This window comes from Oncorhynchus tshawytscha, linkage group LG08 (assembly GCF_018296145.1).
Source record: "Oncorhynchus tshawytscha isolate Ot180627B linkage group LG08, Otsh_v2.0, whole genome shotgun sequence".
Lineage (NCBI taxonomy): Eukaryota > Metazoa > Chordata > Actinopteri > Salmoniformes > Salmonidae > Oncorhynchus > Oncorhynchus tshawytscha.
Window position 1 is genome coordinate 69251726 of NC_056436.1, and position 19900 is coordinate 69271625.

The 19900-nt window shown below is 40.5% G+C and overlaps 1 protein-coding gene and 1 long non-coding RNA gene across 3 annotated transcripts in view; both read right to left on the reverse strand.

Moving 5' to 3' along the window:
• The window catches only part of LOC112256032 (X-linked interleukin-1 receptor accessory protein-like 2), a 424604-nt gene that overhangs the window by 292774 nt on the left and 111930 nt on the right, over nt 1–19900 (reverse strand). The window lies entirely within an intron of this gene.
• On the reverse strand, nt 374–4675 carry LOC112256033. Of its 2 annotated transcripts, XR_006083926.1 has the most exons (6): nt 4254–4675; nt 3335–3409; nt 1450–1597; nt 1007–1255; nt 584–703; nt 374–467 (listed from the first exon to the last, which is right to left on the reverse strand). It is a non-coding gene; the product is annotated as an uncharacterized LOC112256033 (long non-coding RNA). The 2 variants fall into 2 exon arrangements; XR_002954356.2 differs by having other exon boundaries at nt 584–1255.

The window sequence follows — 19900 nt, forward strand, 5'->3', positions numbered from 1 at the left end:
TACCATAGAAGTAGTGTTCTGCTAATAAACCCCCTCTTTACATAATACCATAGAAGTAGTGTCCTGCTAATAAACCCCCCTTTACATAATACCATAGTGTTCTGCTAATAAACCCCCCTTTACATAATACCATAGAAGTAGTGTTCTGCTAATAAAACAATGTGAACCTTTCACCTTCCATTGTCATTCCCAGCCGATAAGGATACTTTGCTTATCAGCATTTTGTCTGGTGCTAATGGGGCAACCTTGGCAAACATGTTCGAGTGGAAATATGTCCCATAGTTCCCCTGATCCTGGTCTAGAATACACAGGGTTTCTCCCCTCCCCATATTGAGTGATAATATCTCATTAAAAAAGACAATACAAGTAAAAGTTGTGTAGTAAAACATATATTTCAAGCCCATCTGTCAGTCCGGACTTCATCACATCATCTTGCAAGTCTCCATGTGCTGGCGCCATACATGTTTCTGTGAACAAATACACACATAGTCACTGTTCTATTACCAATGACAGTTAGGATAGGTCATATCTGACACACAGACAGGTACTATGTTGAAGTTTGAACAGGTCAGATAAAACCTACCCAATTCTGGTCTCCCCATCGACGACAGTTGGTGAGCAGGCAAGAGGTGAAGCTGGAGGTGAGATCTTTACCCAAGCCTCATTGATGGCCATAGCAGCGTAGATCAGCTCCTGGCCACAACTGGTCGGTCGGTCGATCGGTCGCGCACGCACACACAGAGCACTGATTACATTATTAATGATTAGCCTTGAGGAACCAGCCTGATTGCTCCGTTCACCTTTCTATTTCACTTCAGATATCATAACATGTGAAGTGAAATAGAATGGTGAACACAGCAATCAGGCTGGTTCCACTAGGCTAGGTTATGCCCTGGATATTATATGCATCTAAGAAGTAGAAAATAAACAACAAATAGTGTCAGTTTACATAAATGATGTTTCACAATTGGGTTATCAAATGTTTCAAAGTAATGAAGTGGGTTACCTTCTGTATGTGTACAAATGAGGAGCCTGTGAAAGCTGTTGGTGCTGACAGGTGCAGGTTGCTGGCCATATACTTGCCAACATGTGGCTGACCGTTCCATTCATAGGAATGTTCATAACGAGGGCATGTCTGCATGAGGCCGATGAGGGCCCCCTTGCTGGTCTTCTCTATGCTGCATGTCCTGCTGCAAACTGGACGTCTCCACAACTGCAGCAGGCAATATTATGAGGTGATGTTGACTGGGAGGGCCTGTGACAGGGTGATATAATATACAGCCAAGTGGTAAATTGCATTTTGTAAAAAATAAAATGACAAAGCTTTTTGATAATGCACTTCACAACTAAAATGACTCTACTAGGTGTAACTGCTTGGCTGGGGAATAAGCCTACTAGTTTATCAACCCAGGTTATTTTTAATACAACTTTTCACATAACACACATTACCTATCGTTGTTGATGAAGCCATCTGTGTCATCAGGGCAGTAACTCCTTTTCATAGGAGTCGAGGGAGACTCTGGCAACAACGAAGGAAGTGTCACAAGGGTACTTCAGTTCCATTACACACTTTTATTCTGAGGTCTTGCCTGACAAGCTGTGAAAATAGCAAGTGAACAGCGAGTTAAATAATTTTTTGAGGTCGCTAAACAATTGCAATTACATTGCTGGACATGGATTTTGGACGTTTGAAAAGGTCCTGAGGACATCAATATATGCCTTTGTTGATGCTGACCCCCCCACAAAAAAAGATGGCACTGCATTGGGCTTGAACTCCAAAGGTTCAGAACCAGAGTTCACTGCTTAGACCACCACACCACAGCAGTTCACAATTCCCAAGCAAGCAGGGAGAGTACTAGATGATACTTAATGGAAACAGCACATTTTCTTGGATTATTTTGTTTTAAGCCTTCCCCAAACAATAACAACTCAGAATTAATACCCTAACCCTTTGAGTTGTTTCTGTTTTAACCCTGTAACTACATGGAATTTTTAAATTGACCTTTATATAACCAGGCAACTCAATTAAGGACACATTCTTATTTACAATGACGGCCTACCCCGGCCAAACCTGTACAGCGCTCAGCCAATTGTGCACCACCCTATGGGCCTTCCAATCACAACTAGATGTGATGCAGCTTGGATTTGAACCAAGGACTGCAGTGACACCTCTTGCACTGAGATTCTCCCTCACTAGCTTTAAGCACCAACTGTCAGAGCAGCTCACAGATTACTGCACCTGTACATAGCCCACCTATAATTTAGCCCAAACAACTACCTCTTTCCCAACTGTATTTAATTTATTTATTTATTTTGCTCCTTTGCACCCCATTATTTTTATTTCTACTTTGCACATTCTTCCCTTGCAAAACTACCATTCCAGTGTTTTACTTGCTATATTGTATTTACTTTGCCACCATGGCCTTTTTTGCCTTTACCTCCCTTCTCACCTCATTTGTTCACATTGTATATAAACTTGTTTATACTGTATTATTGACTGTATGTTTGTTTTACTCCATGTGTAACTCTGTGTCGTTGTATCTGTCGAACTGCTTTGCTTTATCTTGGCCAGGTCGCAATTGTAAATGAGAACTTGTTCTCAACTTGCCTACCTGGTTAAATAAAGGTGAAATAAAAAATAAATAAAAAAGTGCCTTAGACCACTGCGCCACTGTTATTCTTTCATGCATTTCTTTTCTCTCCTTCTCCCCTCCTCACAGGTGGCAATCATCATATCCCCTTTCCCTTGGTTTAAAAACCCATTCAGTTGGTTCCTCTGTGGTTCTCTCTCTCTCTCTCCATGTCACTTTGTCCACACCTGTGAGTATTGTTATGGTGTTTGATGGTGGGAAAAGGCGGTACCAAGACAAGTTGCCTATGGGCATAATCTACCCATAGGAATATTTTGTCTAAATACCCTAGTTAGAACTGGGCGGACCACCCACTGTATTTTTGGTTAGTTACTTAGCTGTATTGAAGTAAGCTAGTCTAGCTTAGGAGTGTTTTTGGATATTTGTTTCTTTCCTTGGGTCCAGCCCTACCCCCCTTTACCGTGCGTTTAAAAATAAACCCTGAGTGTTTGACGGTAATTTAGTTGTCTGTGGTTTTTCGTTCTTACTGTTACTTTGTCACTAATATACTTTGCATGAGTTATGTTACGGGTCTCGTTACCGTCCCCCCTAGACTGCTGGGCCAAAGGGATTCGTAACAGCCAGTCAGGAGCCCCGCATTTAACCTTGTAACCAGGCAGAATTAATGTCCAAAAATTGATGTTCATCCAATTACAGCAAATTCCGAAGTGGAACTATGAGATCAAGTTGGTTATGATACCCACCTTTGTTCCTTCTTGTAGGTCCCAGGATCCGTACAAACCAAGGGCATCAGTCTGGCACCCAACTGTACACTTTGTCTACCAGAAAAACAGGACAAAAATTGTCATCATCCCTCAATTATAAACATAGCTCAAGAAATATTGTACTCATTCGGAAGCTAATTCGATGCATTATAGATATAGACTGACTGGCTCCAGACTGGATTAGATTCAGGCCGGTGATGCCGTTACACTATCTGTGACATGTTTTTCTATGTCCCTGGGTTGGTTTGAGTTTGTTGCTGCTAGTTAGTACAATGTTGTAGTCAGACATGAGTTAGCTAGTACCACCATAGCTGCATCCAATATTTATTTGTGCCTTAGACATGGGTTGCACCTCTGAGGCTAATGTGACTGTTTAGTCTAAATTACACTAAATTACACTAATTTAGAGTACCATGGAAATACAATGACATATTAAAGTAGGCAGATAATTAGTAGGAAACAAGTTTGCCATATTATGATGGCACATTTACTTAGAGAGATCACAATATTGCCATTAATGTTACTAGCAAAGTTCGTCAAAAATAGCTAGCAAAATAGCTAGCAATGCTAATGTTAGCGAGCTAAAATACGGTGGTTCCTTCAATCTTAGTTAGCTGGCTAAAGTTATACAGCATCTAAAGTCAATCTGGCGACATCAGAATCACGACAAAATGTTTTTCTACTAATGATTTGCCTTCTTTTGAAATGTTATCGTGTTTCCAAGCCAAATCCGAGTTGTATTGAGGTAGGCTAACGCGTTAGCTAGCTACCTAGCTAGCTAGCTAGTTAGGTATCCAGCCAGTTAACATCAGCTATGATAGTGATAATGATTATCAAAAAATACTAAACCATCAGATACATAACCATCAGTCTATGGTCTAGCTACCGGTATACTTACCACCACTGGGAACCAACAAACTCCATCCACTTATTCTGCATGATAGGGTTCTTCGGCAGGGCAGGCCATAGTTGTTCCCTGTGCAATAAGGGTCCTTTTGGCAGGGCATGCAAACCATAGTTGTTGGCTGTGCATTCTGCTGGAAGCATACATTGCGTTATGTTGTATTAATGGAGTGTCAAAGAAATGAGTAAATCGCAATATGGATATTGCATATGTCAATATCGCAATTTCGATCTGAATTCGATTAACCGTGCGGCACTAATTCAATACCAACCTTAATTCACTCATTGTGATGCACTGTTCCAAACTCCGTTTTAGACCGGACTGACTTTATGACCAAAATTATACTATTTACACGTTGAAGTCAATTTTTACACTAGAATAAATGTTTCTGACTCATATCAATGCCATGTACAGTGCATTCGGAAAGTATTCAGACCCTTTGACCTTTTCCACATTTTGTTACTTTACAGCCTTATTCTAAAATCTCATACATTTGTTTTAAATCTCATAAATCTACACACAATACCCCATAATGACAAGTGAAAACAGATCTTTAGACATTTTTGAAAATGTATTAAAAGTTTAAAAAAACAGAAATACCTGTATTCAGACCCTTTGCTATGAGACTCGAAATTGAGCTCAGGTGCATCCTGCTTCCATTGATCATCCTTGAGATGTTTCAACAACTTGATGAAAGTAATCCTGTGGTAAATTCAACTAGACATGATTTGGAAAGGCACACACCTGTCTGCATAAGGTCCCACAGTTGACAGTGCATGCCTCCATCATTCTTAAATGGAAGGAGTTTGGAACCTCCAATACTCTTCCTAGAGCTGGCTGCCTGGCTAAACAGAGTAATCAGGGGAGAAGGGTCTTGGTTAGGGAGATGGGCGAACATTCCAGAAGGACAACCATCTCTGCAGCACTCCACTAATCAGGCCTTTATGGTAGCGTAGCCAGACAGAAGTCACTCCTCAGTAAAAAGGCACATGACGGCCCGATTGGAGTTTGACAAAAGGCACCTAAAGACTCTCAGACCATGAGGAAGAAGATTCTCTGGTCTGATGAAACCAAGATTGAACTATTTGGCCTGAATATCAAGCTTCACGTCTGGAGGAAACCAGGCACTGCTCATCACCTGGCCAATACCATCCTTACGGTGAAGCATGGTGGTGGCAGCATCATGCTGTGGAGATGTTTTTCAGCAACAGGGACTGGGAGACTAGTCAGGATTGAGGGAAAGCTGAACAGAGCAAGGTACAGAGAGATCCTTGATGAAAACCTGCTCCAGAGCGCTCAGGACATGTTCACCTTCCAACAGGACAACAACCCTAAGCACAGTGCGGCCCAGCCAGAGCTTGTAGCATGATACCCACGAAGACTCAAGGCTGTAATCGCTGCCAAAGGTGCTTCAACAAAGTACTGAGTAAAGGGTCCGAATACTTATGTAATATTGATATTTAAGGTTAGTATTTTTTATAAATGTATGTTTTTTCATTATGGGGTATTGTGTGTTGTTGAGGGGAGAAAAAAAAGTAGTCTATTTTAGAATAAGACTGTAACGTAACCAAATGTGGAAAAGGTAACGGGTCTGGATACTTTCCGAATACACTGTCGGCTGTTTCAAATGGGATCAGTTGGTTTTTAGGGTCAGTCACTACAACAAACTTGAGTTTGCTGGTTACCTTGACCACCAATCGATTAAAACAGCTCTTCTATTTACAAACAAGCAAACTGACAAATGTAGGTGGACAACAAAGCCTGCGGGCCCTGATGCAAGTCATTGATGATGTCATGGCACCTGGCTAACCTTGGCCAAGGCGTATGGTGTAGGGAAGTGCCGACTCAGCACAGCGCTGACAGCCATCAATTCCCTGTGCACTGATGAGAGCAGAGACATGACTGGGGTGAGCCTGAGCAGCATAGACAGCCCTGACACAAATTCTCTCCGTCAGGCACTCCTGCCCCTGCCCCAGCCGGCACATGGGTGTCTGTCGGCATTGGGGTGATCTGGGAACGCTTACGGAAAACTCCCAGCAATAGGGTTGCTCCATTTTAACCCCACAGATAAGATAATGGAGAACTCTCCACTCGTCTAAATGGACAACCCAAGCACAAATGCTTAAAACAGACCAACTGATATCGCTTCGAAAAATACCTATTAATATCTGTGAGTGTCTGATCTACTACAATAAAAACAAAGAAAATCAACTAAGAGCTCATCTTGATTATCTTTGAAACCAAACACAGTCACAGACTAGCCTACACCTAATACATCAATGTCTCTCTTCAGTAAAAACCCATGTGGGACATTCTCCTACATAAAATATGTAAATCACAAACTGTGACAGAGATCCAAGTCTGTGAGTTACATACTGTATGTCATGGGGCTGCTCCCACGCACGGCGCTGTGCTGTGCTTCCTGCTTATTAAAAGAGTGTTCCTCACAGGCCTTAAAGACTCTTAATTAGAATCCAGCCCCCTGTTGAGTAGGTCTCCCGTGAAACTCTTACTGTGGCAAGTGCTCCAGAGACAGGTCTGGGGGAGGTCAGTATGGAGCCAGGCTGATCTCCATTTCCATTGATTAGTGCCCTCCAACGTAAACGTCATGGACCACGGGCACTTCTGCTTCACTGCAGGAGGTGGCTAGCTAACCGTGTGGACAAATAATGTGGAGGGGAAAAGGTGTTGTATGGATGGGCAGATCAACATAATGTGAAGGAGAACAGGTGTCGTATGGATGGGCAGATCAACATAATGTGGAGAACTGGTGTTGTATGGATGGTTAGATCAACATAATGTGAAGGAGAACAGGTGTCATATGGATGGGCAGATCAACATGTGGAGGAGAACAGGTGTTGTATGGATGGTTAGATCAACATAATGTGGAGGAGAACTGGTGTTGTATGGGTGGGCAGAACAGGTGTTGTGTGGATGGGCAGATCAACATAATGTGGAGGAGAACAGGTGTCGTATGGATGGGCAGATCAACATAATGAGAAGGAGAACAGGTGTTGTATGGATGGGCAGATCAACATAATGTGGAGGAGAACAGGTGTCATATGGATGGGCAGATCAACAAAATGTGAAGGAGAACAGGTGTTGTTTGGGTGGGCAGATCAACATAATGTGAGCAGCGGTGTTCAGCTATGCATTGTTTTAATTGGCTTTTCGGTTGTCCATATAGGGTTTCCCACATGAACGGGTGATGAGATAGATTATTCCCTTAATCCTGCATATATATACACAGTATATATTTGTAATAAGGACAATTACAACAATACTGAAGGAACAATGAACACTTTTATTTTAACTTAATATAATACATCAATAAAATCAATTTAGTCTCAAATAAATAATGAAACATGTCCAATTTGGTGCAAAAAAAGCTAACGTTTAAGTTCCTTGCTCAGAACATGAGAACATATGAAAGCTGGTGGTTCCTTTTAACATGAGTCTTCAATATTCCCAGGTAAGACGTTTTAGGTTGTAGTTATTATAGGACTATTTATCTCTATGCCATTTGTATTTCATATACATTTGACTATTGGATGTTCTAATAGGTACTTTAGTATTGCCAGCCTAATCTCAGGAGTTCATATGCTTGAAGTAATAAACAGCGCGATGCTTGAAGCATTGCGAAGAGCTGCTGGCAAACGCACGAAAGTGCTGTTTGAATTAATGCTTACGTGCCTGCTGCTGCCTACCACCGCTCAGTCAGACTGCTCTATCAAATCATAGACTTTATGATAATATAATAACACACAGAAATACGAGCCTTAGGTCATTAATATGGTCAAATTCGGAAACCATAATTTCGAAAACAAAACGTTTGTTCTTTCAGTGAAATACGGAACAGTTCCTTATTTTATCTAAGGGGTGGCATCCCTCTGGCCCAAAGTCTAAATATTGCTGTTACATTGCACAACCTTCAATGTTATGTCATAATTACGTAAAATTCTGCCAAATTAGTTCGCAACGAGCCAGGCGGCCCAAACTGTTGCATATACCCTGACTCTGCGTGCAATGAACGCAAGAGAAGTGACACAATTTCCTTAGTTAATATTGCCTGCTAACATGAATTTCTTTTAACTAAATATGCATGTTTAAAAATATATACTTCTGTGTATTGATTTTAAGAAAGGCATTGATGTTTATGGTTAGGTACATTCGTGCAACGATTGTGCATTTTCGCAAATGCGCTTTTGTTAAATCTTCCCCCGTTTGGTGAAGTTGGCTGTCTTTGTTTGGAAGAAATAGTCTTCAAACAGTTCGCAAGGAGCCAGGTGGCCCAAACTGCTGCCTGACTCTGATATACCATGACTCTGTTGCACAGAACGCAAGAGAAGTGACACAATTTCCCTAGTTAAAATACATTAATGTTAGCAGGCAATATTAACTAAATATGCAGGTTTAAAAATATATACTTGTGTATTGATTTTAAGAAAGGCGTTGATGTTTATGGTTAGGTACACATTGGTGCAATGACAGTGCTTTTAACAATGCGCTAGTTCTTTTTTTAAAAATCACCCGTTTGGCGAAGTAGGCTGTGATTCGATGATAAATTAACAGGCACAGCATTGATTTTACGCATCGCAAGACAAGCTAGATAAACTAGTAATATCAACCATGTGTAGTTAACTAGCGATTATGTTAAGATTGATTGTTTTTTATAAGATACGTTTAATGCTAGCTAGCACCTTACCTTGGCTGTACTTAGTGTGAAAGACAGTTGCATTGTTTTACTTCTTTGGTTTAGTTTTTAGTAATTCCTCTCTTGGTTTTTGAGATATTTTCATCATTGCAACATCAAGAGTTTTGTCAGGCATTGACAGGCATCCAATCCCAGTCCTATTGACGACAGCTTACCCAAAAGTATTGCATGGTCTACAGTGTCAAAAGCTTTAGATAAATCTATGAACAAGGCAGCACAGTACTTTCTATTATCTAGGGCATTAGTAATATAATTTACAACACGTACAGTGGCCGTAATAGTACTGTGTTTAGGTCTGAAGCCATATTGATTACTAGAAAGAGTATTGTTAACAGTTTAAAAAAGATTGTAGTTGCCTATTCACCAATGACTCTAGACTTTTTGCCAAAGTGGAGAGCTTAGAGATGGGCCGATAATTATCCAACTCACTACCATCACCTCCCTTGAGGAGTGGTAAAACAAAAGCTGTTTTCCAAGATTTAGGAATCTTTCCTATGACAAATGTTTGATTAAAGATATGCGTCACTACACCAGCAATAATAGGTTCCGCACACTTGAGTTAATATGGATCCAGGTTGTCAGCGCCTAATGTTTTCTTAGAATCTATAGAAGATAGTGCAGATAAGACCTTATCTTCTGTGACTTTTTGAAAGTTAAAAACCGGCTTACTGTTTTCTACATCAGCTAAAGGCCGAAGGGCTGAAACAATAGACCGGTCAGGATCATGTTGGCCATTTTTTCTTTCAAAAAGAAAACCAGCAGAAATAAAATGCTTATTAAAAATATCACAAATTTCAGTTCGGTCACTGATGATCCCAGATTCCGATGTAATTTGCTTCGGCAGGGAAGTTAAGGAGTTTCCTCGTTTAAGTGAGTTAACAGTTTTCCAGAATTCCAGATCACCAGCCGACTCTGTCAGAGCATCAAGAAAATACCTAGATTTTGCCTTTTTTATTCCTCCGGTCCATTTATTTCTCAATTGCCTAAAAAGCAGCCAATCAGCTGTTTCCCCCGTTTTCCTCGCAAGGCCCATGCTTGATTCTTTTGCAGAAAAAGGATTTTAAAATCACAGGAAAACCAAGGATTAGTTTGATTTTTTACCCTAAGTCGCTTTAACGGGGAGTGTTCATCAGCCACGAAGGTAAAAATGTATGAAAAGAAAGAACGCTAAAACTGGGTCCATTATGCAGTTTACGGATTAAAGCTCAGAATAATAAAGGTCATGGATAAAGGCTTGCTCTGAGAAGTGTTTATAGTTTATTTTTATAATTATATGTGGGTCAAGGTTTTTTAGCCTAGTATCTCTGATACATGCAATAGGGCAGTGGTCACTGATGTCATTAGCAAATAACCCACAAGCTATATATTTGTGAGATGTATTTGTTAAGATAAGGTCTATTAATGTAGATTTTTGGGGGGTCTTTTGGATTAGGACGGGTAGGTATAGTTATTAGTTGAGTAAGATTTAGTTAGTTACAAATGTCTTTTAATTTAAACGATGCTGGCATCAAACAGTCCAGATTGAGATCTCCGATAATCAAAAATTCAGAGTTTGCATAATTAGACATTTACTCAAACAATTTGCATAGAGCAGATACCGGAGCTGAGGGTGGGCAATAAACTCCCGCTAGCGTTAATAGTGCATTAGGACCAAGGGCCACATTTAGAACTAAGCATTCATACTGTATATAGCCATGTTATTTTCTTCTCCCTGTATATAACCATGTTATTTTCCACTTCCTGTACTGTATATAACCACGCTATTTTCTACTCCCTGTATATAACCTCTCTATTTTCTTCTCCCTGTATATAACCACGTTATTTTCTGCTCCCTGTATATAACCACGCTATTTTCTGCTCCCTGTATATAACCACGCTATTTTCTGCTCCCTGTATATAACCACGCTATTTTCTGCTCCCTGTATATAACCACGCTATTTTCTGCTCCCTGTATATAACCACGTTATTTTCTGCTCCCTGTATATAACCATGCTATTTTCTGCTCCCTGTATATAACCACGTTTTTTTCTGCTCCCTGTATATAACCATGTTATTTTCTGCTCCCTGTATGTTATTTTGACTCGTTTTTATCATTTGTTATTTACTGTTATTCTTATTTTTTTGTATAATAAAAAACAAATCTTTATCCTTAACTCTGCATGGTTGGAAAAGTAAGCATTTCACTGTTAGTCAACACCGGTTATATACCAAGCATTTCACTGTCAGTATACACCTGTTGTTTACCAAGCATTTCACTGTTAGTCAACACCTGTTGTTTACCAAGCATTTCACTGTCAGTCTACCCCTGTTGTTTACTGTCAATACACCTGTTGTTTACATTTCACTGTTAGTCTGTCAGTCACCTGTTGTTTACATTTCAAGTCAACATTTCACTGTTAGTCAACACCTGTTGTTTTGTTTACCAATACCAAGCATTTCACTGTCAGTATACACCTGTTGTTTACCAAGCATTTCACTGTCAGTATACACCTGTTGTTTACCAAGCATTTCACTGTCAGTCTACCCCTGTTGTTTACCAAGCATTTCACTGTTAGTCAACACCTGTTGTTTACCAAGCATTTCACTGTTAGTCTACACCTGTTGTTTACCAAGCATTTCACTGTTAGTCAACACCTGTTGTTTACCAAGCATTTCACTGTTAGCCTACCCCTGTTGTTTATGAAGCATTTCACTGTTAGTCTACACCTGTTGTTTATCAAGCATTTCACTGTTAGTCAACACCGGTTATATACCAAGCATTTCACTGTCAGTATACACCTGTTGTTTACCAAGCATTTCACTGTTAGTCAACACCTGTTGTTTACCAAGCATTTCACTGTCAGTATACACCTGTTGTTTACCAAGCATTTCACTGTTAGTCTACACCTGTTGTTTATCAACACCTGCATTTCACTGTTAGTCAACATTTCACTGTTGTTTACAAAGCATTTTCTGTTGTTTAAAGCATTTCACTGTTAGTCAACACCTGTTGTTTACCAAGCATTTCACTGTCAGTATACACCTGTTGTTTACCAAGCATTTCACTGTTAGTCTACACCTGTTGTTTATCAAGCATTTCACTGTTAGTCTACACCTGTTGTTTATCAAGCATTTCACTGTTAGTCAACACCTGTTGTTTACAAAGCATTTCACTGTTAGTCTACACCTGTTGTTTATCAAGCATTTCACTGTTAGTCTACACCTGTTGTTTATCAAGCATTTCACTGTTAGTCAACACCTGTTGTTTATCAAGCATTTCACTGTTAGTCAACACCTGTTGTTTACCAAGCATTTCACTGTTAGTCAACACCTGTTGTTTATCAAGCATTTCACTGTTAGTCAACACCTGTTGTTTACCAAGCATTTCACTGTTAGTCAACACCTGTTGTTTACCAAGCATTTCACTGTTAGTCAACACCTGTTGTTTACAAAGCATTTCACTGTTAGTCAACACCTGTTGTTTACCAAGCATTTCACTGTTAGTCAACACCTGTTGTTTACCAAGCATTTCACTGTTAGTCAACACCTGTTGTTTACAAAGCATTTCACTGTTAGTCTACACCTGTTGTGTATGAAGCATTTCACTATTAGTCTACACCTGTTGTTTATGAAGCACTTCACTGTTAGTCTACACCTGTTGTTTATAAAGCACTTCACTATTAGTCTACACTTGCTGTTTATGAAGCACTTCACTGTTAGTCAAATAATAGTGGATGCACTCTTTTTTTTCTCCCTCCTCCCCCTCCTTTGCCTTTCTTTCTTTCAGGCTTGGCTCTTTTGCATATCTGGATAAAATAAGATGAACTATTTACTCTGTGTAAGAGATCATTCGGGCTCCCGAGTGGCGCAGCAGTCTAAGGCACTGCATCTCAATGCTAGAGACGTCATTACAGACCCTGGTTCAATCCCGGACTGTATCACAACTGGCCGTGATCGGGAGTCCCATAGGGCAACCCCAATTGGCCCAGCATCGTCCGGGTTAGGGGATGGTTTGGCTGGGGTAGGCCTTCATTGTAAAAAATAATTTGTTTTTAACTGACTTGTCTAGTTAAATAAAGGTTCAATAAAAATAAATAAAATCTAAAATAAATATACTGTGCCATGTTTTCCACTTCATGAGTACAGTGATAGATATAAACATTCCTTTATCATGTCATATTATATGATGCTGTCTGACATACAACAGACCTCATCTAAATCAAACTAGAGAAGAAAGAAATTAGCACTGATCTGATTTTGCCTGTGGAGAAATAAGCAGTTAGGAGCAGACTGTAGCTCCAAAATAATTTCTGTAAAATCATACATCCCTTTTTATGATAGGTGCCTAGAGTTAAAACACAACTTAAGCTTCCAGACCGCAACCAGCCTCTGGACCAGACTTACAAGACAACAGTATGGGGTGTTTTTAGAAGAGATCTCTTTTGTTAAGACCAAACAAGCATACTGTATACCAGATTCTATGTTCTGTTCTGGTGCTATTGACTGTGATTATGGGGAGTCACTAACCCAGGCTGTTCTGGTGCTATTGACTGTGATGATGAGTCACTAACCCAGGCTGTTCTGGTGTTATTGACTGTGATGGTGAGTCACTAACCCAGGCTGTTCTGGTGTTATTGACTGATGATGCTGAGTCACTAACCCAGGCTGTTCTGGTGCTATTGACTGTGATTATGCTGAGTCACTAACCCAGGCTGTTCTGGTGCTATTGACTGTGATGATGGTGAGTCACTAACCCAGGCTGTTCTGGTGTTATTGACTGTGATGATGGTGAGTCACTAACCCAGGCTGTTCTGGTGTTATTGACTGTGATGATGGTGAGTCACTAACCCAGGCTGTTCTGGTGTTATTGACTGTGATGATGGTGAGTCACTAACCCAGGCTGTTCTGGTGTTATTGACTGTGATGCTGGTGAGTCACTAACCCAGGCTGTTCTGGTGTTATTGACTGTGATGATGGTGAGTCACTAACCCAGGCTGTTCAGGTGTTATTGACTGGTGTTAGTCACTGACTTGTTCTGGTGTTATTGACTGTGATGATGGTGAGTCACTAACCCAGGCTGTTCTGGTGTTATTGACTGTGATGATGGTGACTAACTAACCCAGGCTGTTCTGGTGTTATTGACTGTGATGATGGTGACTAACTAACCCAGTTAGTACAGTAAATGGACTCTGAAGGAAAATATTCAATTGGCTTTTCCAATTCCCCTTTTCCCCCCACAGCAAATTGAGGCTATGGAATTTCAAAGCGTAGGTGACAGAGAATTCATATCTCAATAAGTCTTGCCTTGAGGGAGGTCTTATCGTGCATTTAGACATTTCAAAGGAAATGTTTGACGATACACAAGAGGACAGGCTACCAAACAAGCACACTGTATCCCAGCGGAAGACACACTATGGATTACCCTTCCTCGCATTTGAAAGGATATATGCCCAAATCCTTAAGGAACTCGAACCAGAAAACTTCAGTTCAATCTTTTGTTACCTCCAGATCTCCACCGACAACTGTTACATGAGTTCATGTAGCCATCATAATCAGGCAGGTAACCGTGGTCCAAAGACATGATAAGAATAACCAGCAGGTCTCTGTCACATCTGACAGTGGAAGGAAACAAGTGATGCCATGCCAAACTAGAGGCAGGAGGGGAGAAGGGTGAGACTCCCAGGGAGGGAGGAGAGAGAGAGAAACATAATGCCCTTTCCCTAGTCCGATTAAAGTTCAACGAGCTGGGGTCAGCCGGCCTGCCTGACTCTCCTTAAGCAACATTTCGGCATTCATGATAAAAATCAGTCTCCTGGGGCCCCTCTTCCTCTGCTGACAGGCAGAAGGGGCTCTGTTGCTGCTTGCCGAAGACGGATCAGCTCAGACCAGCAGCCATACTGACAAGGGCCATGATATAGTATTTATTACACATCTAAATGGGACTGTAATTCTCATTAACATCCCATATGCCACATCTCTATGCAAAAAGGTTTCATCCAAATGACAGTATAAGAGCTATAAAACACTTGATCCAATATTGAATCAAGGTCACTTAACTCACTCATGCATGTTACACATCACATGCACGCTATATTGGTCCACATGGTATGATGTTAACGATAAACTGTTATTCGGTTAGCTGCTAAAAATAAATTTGACCAGTCATGCTTATCGGTCTATAGGTTAATTTGCATAATTGATTGGAATTAAATTGGTGCCAGAATTGAACAAATCTCGTCAGTCATAAAACCGGAACACTGTCAACTGGAATGATAATTTTGCTGTAAATAGTAATGTACAGTGAGTTTATAGAGTTATAAAATAGCTTGCTTAATGTCAACTGATGGCTTTATCTCTAGTCAGATTGAGCCGCAAGCAAGCCAGAGGGAGACTCGTTGCATGGCAACTCAGAAGCAGGCTGCAGCAGCACAGGGAGCAGCCGAGCAGAGGGAGAGACCGAGAGCAGCAGCACTCAGTAGCAAACAACAACAGCTAAGCTAGCAACTGAAAAGGTTTCTTAGTATTTATCTCCTGTTCTACTGGTTTTCAAATCAACTTTCTTCCGTTGTCCAGAAGCCAAAGGCATTATCCTAGTCATATTAGTAACCCATTCTACTTGTTGCATATTTAGATTTAGCCTCTAAGTTTATAACTGTGAGATGTTAGTCTCAGTCACATGAAAAGCCTCAGTTTCTTCTTTAAGAACAACGTTTCCCACAAATGGCATTTTGGCAAATGTTGGAAAATGATGTATTACATTGTCTTCTTCATTGCAGTAGCCTAGTTGCATGTTCAATAATATAAGAGGATAGGCTTGCTATTGTCGCATGTTTTTTAAGCTCTTAATGAAAAAGTTCAGTTCCTTATACCCATGCAATGTAGTTTCTGTTGGTCACATATTTTACTGAAACGTGTTTAACCATTTATTAACTGGTTAATGGGGGTTGGTTAGTCCACAGCAAAATTAACCGAAATGTTCGACCTTAAATTAATAAATTATTAGTTTTCCTTATAGTTTTCAATGTGTGTGGTATTTTTTAGTGGCTCTTTGTTTTGCTTCGATTTTACCATTTTGAAAGATTAATAAACATACATTGCATGCTCCGCGTACAGGACATACCCACTTTGTTTTATGCTCTTACCTGGGGCAAGAGGCTCTCACCTAAAGGGATTCTCTGGTACTTGTGTATACTTTGTAGCCATTAGTTCTGAAAGTAGCGCCCAGAAGCTAAAAGTGGACCACGAAAATTGCATACTACATCAAATATTGGTTGGAACTCAAATTGCTAGGGGGCAGGCCCACGTGGGGGGAAATGTTGGGAAAATAGTGCAGCACAGCTTCCAGAAAGCAGTCGCTTTCAAATTAGGGGTTTCGTGGCTCATAGATTATGCATGTATGAACTACACATTGACACAGCCAGCCCAAAGCAGGATGCTTAAAAAATAACGACTAGTCGCCAAAGTACTGGATCACATTTTTAAGACTTTTAGGCCTTTCACATAGGACTGATTAATCAATATCACGCAATCATGCTGGTCTACCAATATTAACCCAGCACTTGGTACAATTAGCTGGTCTACCAATACTAACCCAGCACTTCGTACAATCCGCTGGTCTACCAATATTAACCCAGCACTTCGTACAATCCGCTGGTCTACCAATACTAACCCAGCACTTCGTACAATCCGCTGGTCTACCAATACTAACCCAGCACTTCATACAATCCGCTGGTCTACCAATACTAACCCAGCACTTCGTACAATCCGCTGGTCTACCAATACTAACAAAGGCACTTCGTACAATCCGCTGGTCTACCAATACTAACCCAGCACTTCGTACGATCCGCTGGTCTACCAATACTAACTCAGCCCTTCATACAAGTTGCATATGCTATAAATATAGTGCAATATTTACATATTTACTGTATATATACATAATGAAAACACTAGATTAAGTAAGGAATACAAAGTATTAGGAGCAGGTGCTTCCACACAGGTGTGGTTCCTGAGTTAGTTAAGAAATAAACATCCCATTATGTATAAGGTCACGTATAGATTTGGCAACCATGGCTATGCCAAATTAGGATGACAACGCCTCCATCCACTGAGCATGAGTGGTCACTGAATGGTTTGATGAGCATGAAAACTATGTAAACCATATGCCATTGCCGTCTCAGTTATCAGGGCCAAGATTCACAAAACCTTCTTAAGAAATTTCTTCTTAAGTGCTATTTTTTCCTTAACTATAGATTTATGAAGAAAGGTAAGCAATGTTGCTATTCCTCAATAAAGTAATTGGAAACTTTATTACATTTTATTTTTCCTACGATTCTTCATAAGAAAAAGGTTAAAAAGAAATGGGATTTGTTGGTGTTTACATACTGGAGAGGGAATGCAAAACAACGACGCTGGACAGAGTGGAATCAGGTGTAATAACAGATTCTTGAAAATGTTTTAGTATTTCTTATTAGAAATGTACTTAACTTTAGGACAGCTAAACCCTTGTCTTGTGACAGACAACTGGATACTTTTGTAACCGTGAACGTTTTCTTGCGCCACTGCCACAGACAGTTGGCTACTGAACATTTAAATACTGCAAAAAACGAATTAAACGCGCATTATCTAGCTAGCTAGTAATTGACAATATATTACAATATCGTAGACGCGTTAAAAACCTAGCGTTAGCTCGTCAATTTGCAAAGAGGAACTTGGCTAATGTCGTTATGCGTTAGCTAGCTAGCTAACTTACTGGTCTACCACTGTCTCTCCTATCATGGAGAACACCTCCTCCAGCTGGTCTACATGTATGGTCGACATGTGCTCTGGGCGTTCATAAACTCAGAGCGTTGTCAGATTGTCCATTCATAAATTCAGAGCGTTTCGCTCTCGGAGCGTTCAAAGCGCACACTGGAAGCTCTGGCCGAAGAGTAGGATTGATCCGAGCTTTCTGACCTAACAGCAGCAAACAAGCACCCAAGCTAACTGGCTAACGTTGGTTAGCTTGCTATCTACTTCCAGACACAAATGAGGGAACAGCTCACTCTGACCATTTTACGCGCCCTAGCAGAGCTGGCCAGGCTGTTTTATTTTATACAGAGCGTTGGGGACTGCAACGCTTTTTTATCAACGTTTACTGACACCGGCCATATTCAACAGGTGAACAGGTGTTGAGTGTTTGTAAATTAATCAGTTATTCTGCGCTCTGGCACACTCAGATGAGAGTGCTCTGAAATCAGAGTAGATAGCCAGAGAGAATTTACCAGCTACGTCTATTGGCAGTTGTCACAGTGACATCATAAACATTCTATTGAAATAGTTACTTGCATAGTGGATGGAGTCTTTTGTTTTAGACATGTAGATAGCTAGCTAAACAATTAACTATAATCCAAACTCATAACGTTACTGCCCTGCATGATTCTGCAGGTAGCAAACCAACCAGGTTCAATGTTAGCTAGCTAACATATAACATATAACTAGCAATGCAAATGTGTCTGTAATTAATATTACTAGCTATTACTAGCTAGTAACAGTACACTTGAAATGAAAATGACTTTCTGACAAAATTAGAAAATGAAAATGTAGCTAGCTAGACTATCTTACCCGTAAACATGGATGGACGCTTCTCCCTCTCTGTCACAGATACCATGGTTGCCCTTAGTTTGAAGATGTAATCTGGACACAAGTGTTTTATACAACAGTCTTCTGTGTGTTCTCTTTTCGACTCCGTCTGCATATTTGCAATCAAACGGCAGAATGTTCAATTTCCTTAGCTATCATACTCTAATTCCACTGATTTCAAAAGTGGAGAGCAACACTTATGCAGTTCTACTACATGATATATTTATAAAAAGCCTCATTATAAAAGGATTACCTAAGCATACTGACCAACTCATGTTATAGAGAGAAGCGCGCTACATGGCAGACCAATCCAAACTCATCTCTCGGCATGTTAAGCCCACTCATTATCTCAGCCAATCATGGCTAGCGGGAAGTTTGCTCTCTTTTTCCGTGGCTAAACCAACTAGGCTCGTAATTTAACAATTATATTCGTATTTACAGATGCATACAAGTTTGTTATTAAGGCACATGAAAGTTCACGTTCATGTCTCTGCTCCACATTGAAAATTGCCAGAGTTTGATGGTCCATGCATTATTAATTATATGTCATATCACGTTAATGTCCCCTCTCATTGTCCATCTATGATTTCATTGGTGGTGTCAAGTCAAGTTGAAATAACCTGCCAGATCCAATTCATTCACTTTTGTAACCACTGACAGGGTCCAGTGGTGAAGGGCTGGTACACTATTTGCCTAACCATTTAGGACACAGTATCTGATCAAAAGGACCCCATGGTGACCCATCTATAAGGGACAGGTAATTGACACTATGGACTGGTAGCCATTATTATGTATCACAGTCAGAAGCCATGAGTCACAACATCACACCAGCAGCACCACTGTCAGATCTAGAGGAGAGAAGAATGTTTTCAATTCCTCCAGTAATGACGAACAATTCCTCCAATGATGACCAACATACAGGTAACTGCCAAAATAAGGGAAACACCAACAAAAAGTGTCTTAAAAGGGAGTTGGTCCACCACGAGCCAGTACTGCTTCAATGCACCTTGGCATAGATTCTACAAGCGTCTGGAACTCTATTGGAGGGATGTGACAACAGTTTTGGAAAGGCCTAGTCAAAGTCCAGACCTAATCCCAATTGAGATGTTGTGGCAGGACTTGAAACGAGTAGTTCATACTTGAAAACCCACAAATGCCGCTGAGTTAAAGCATTTCTGCATGCAAGAGTGGGCCAAAATTCCTCCACAGCTAAGTGAGAGACAACTACAGGAAGCATTTGTTTGCAATCATTGCAGCTAAAGGTGGCACAATCAGTTGTTGAGTGTATTTCCCCATCGCAACTAAGAATACACCGCACCACATTGTCCAC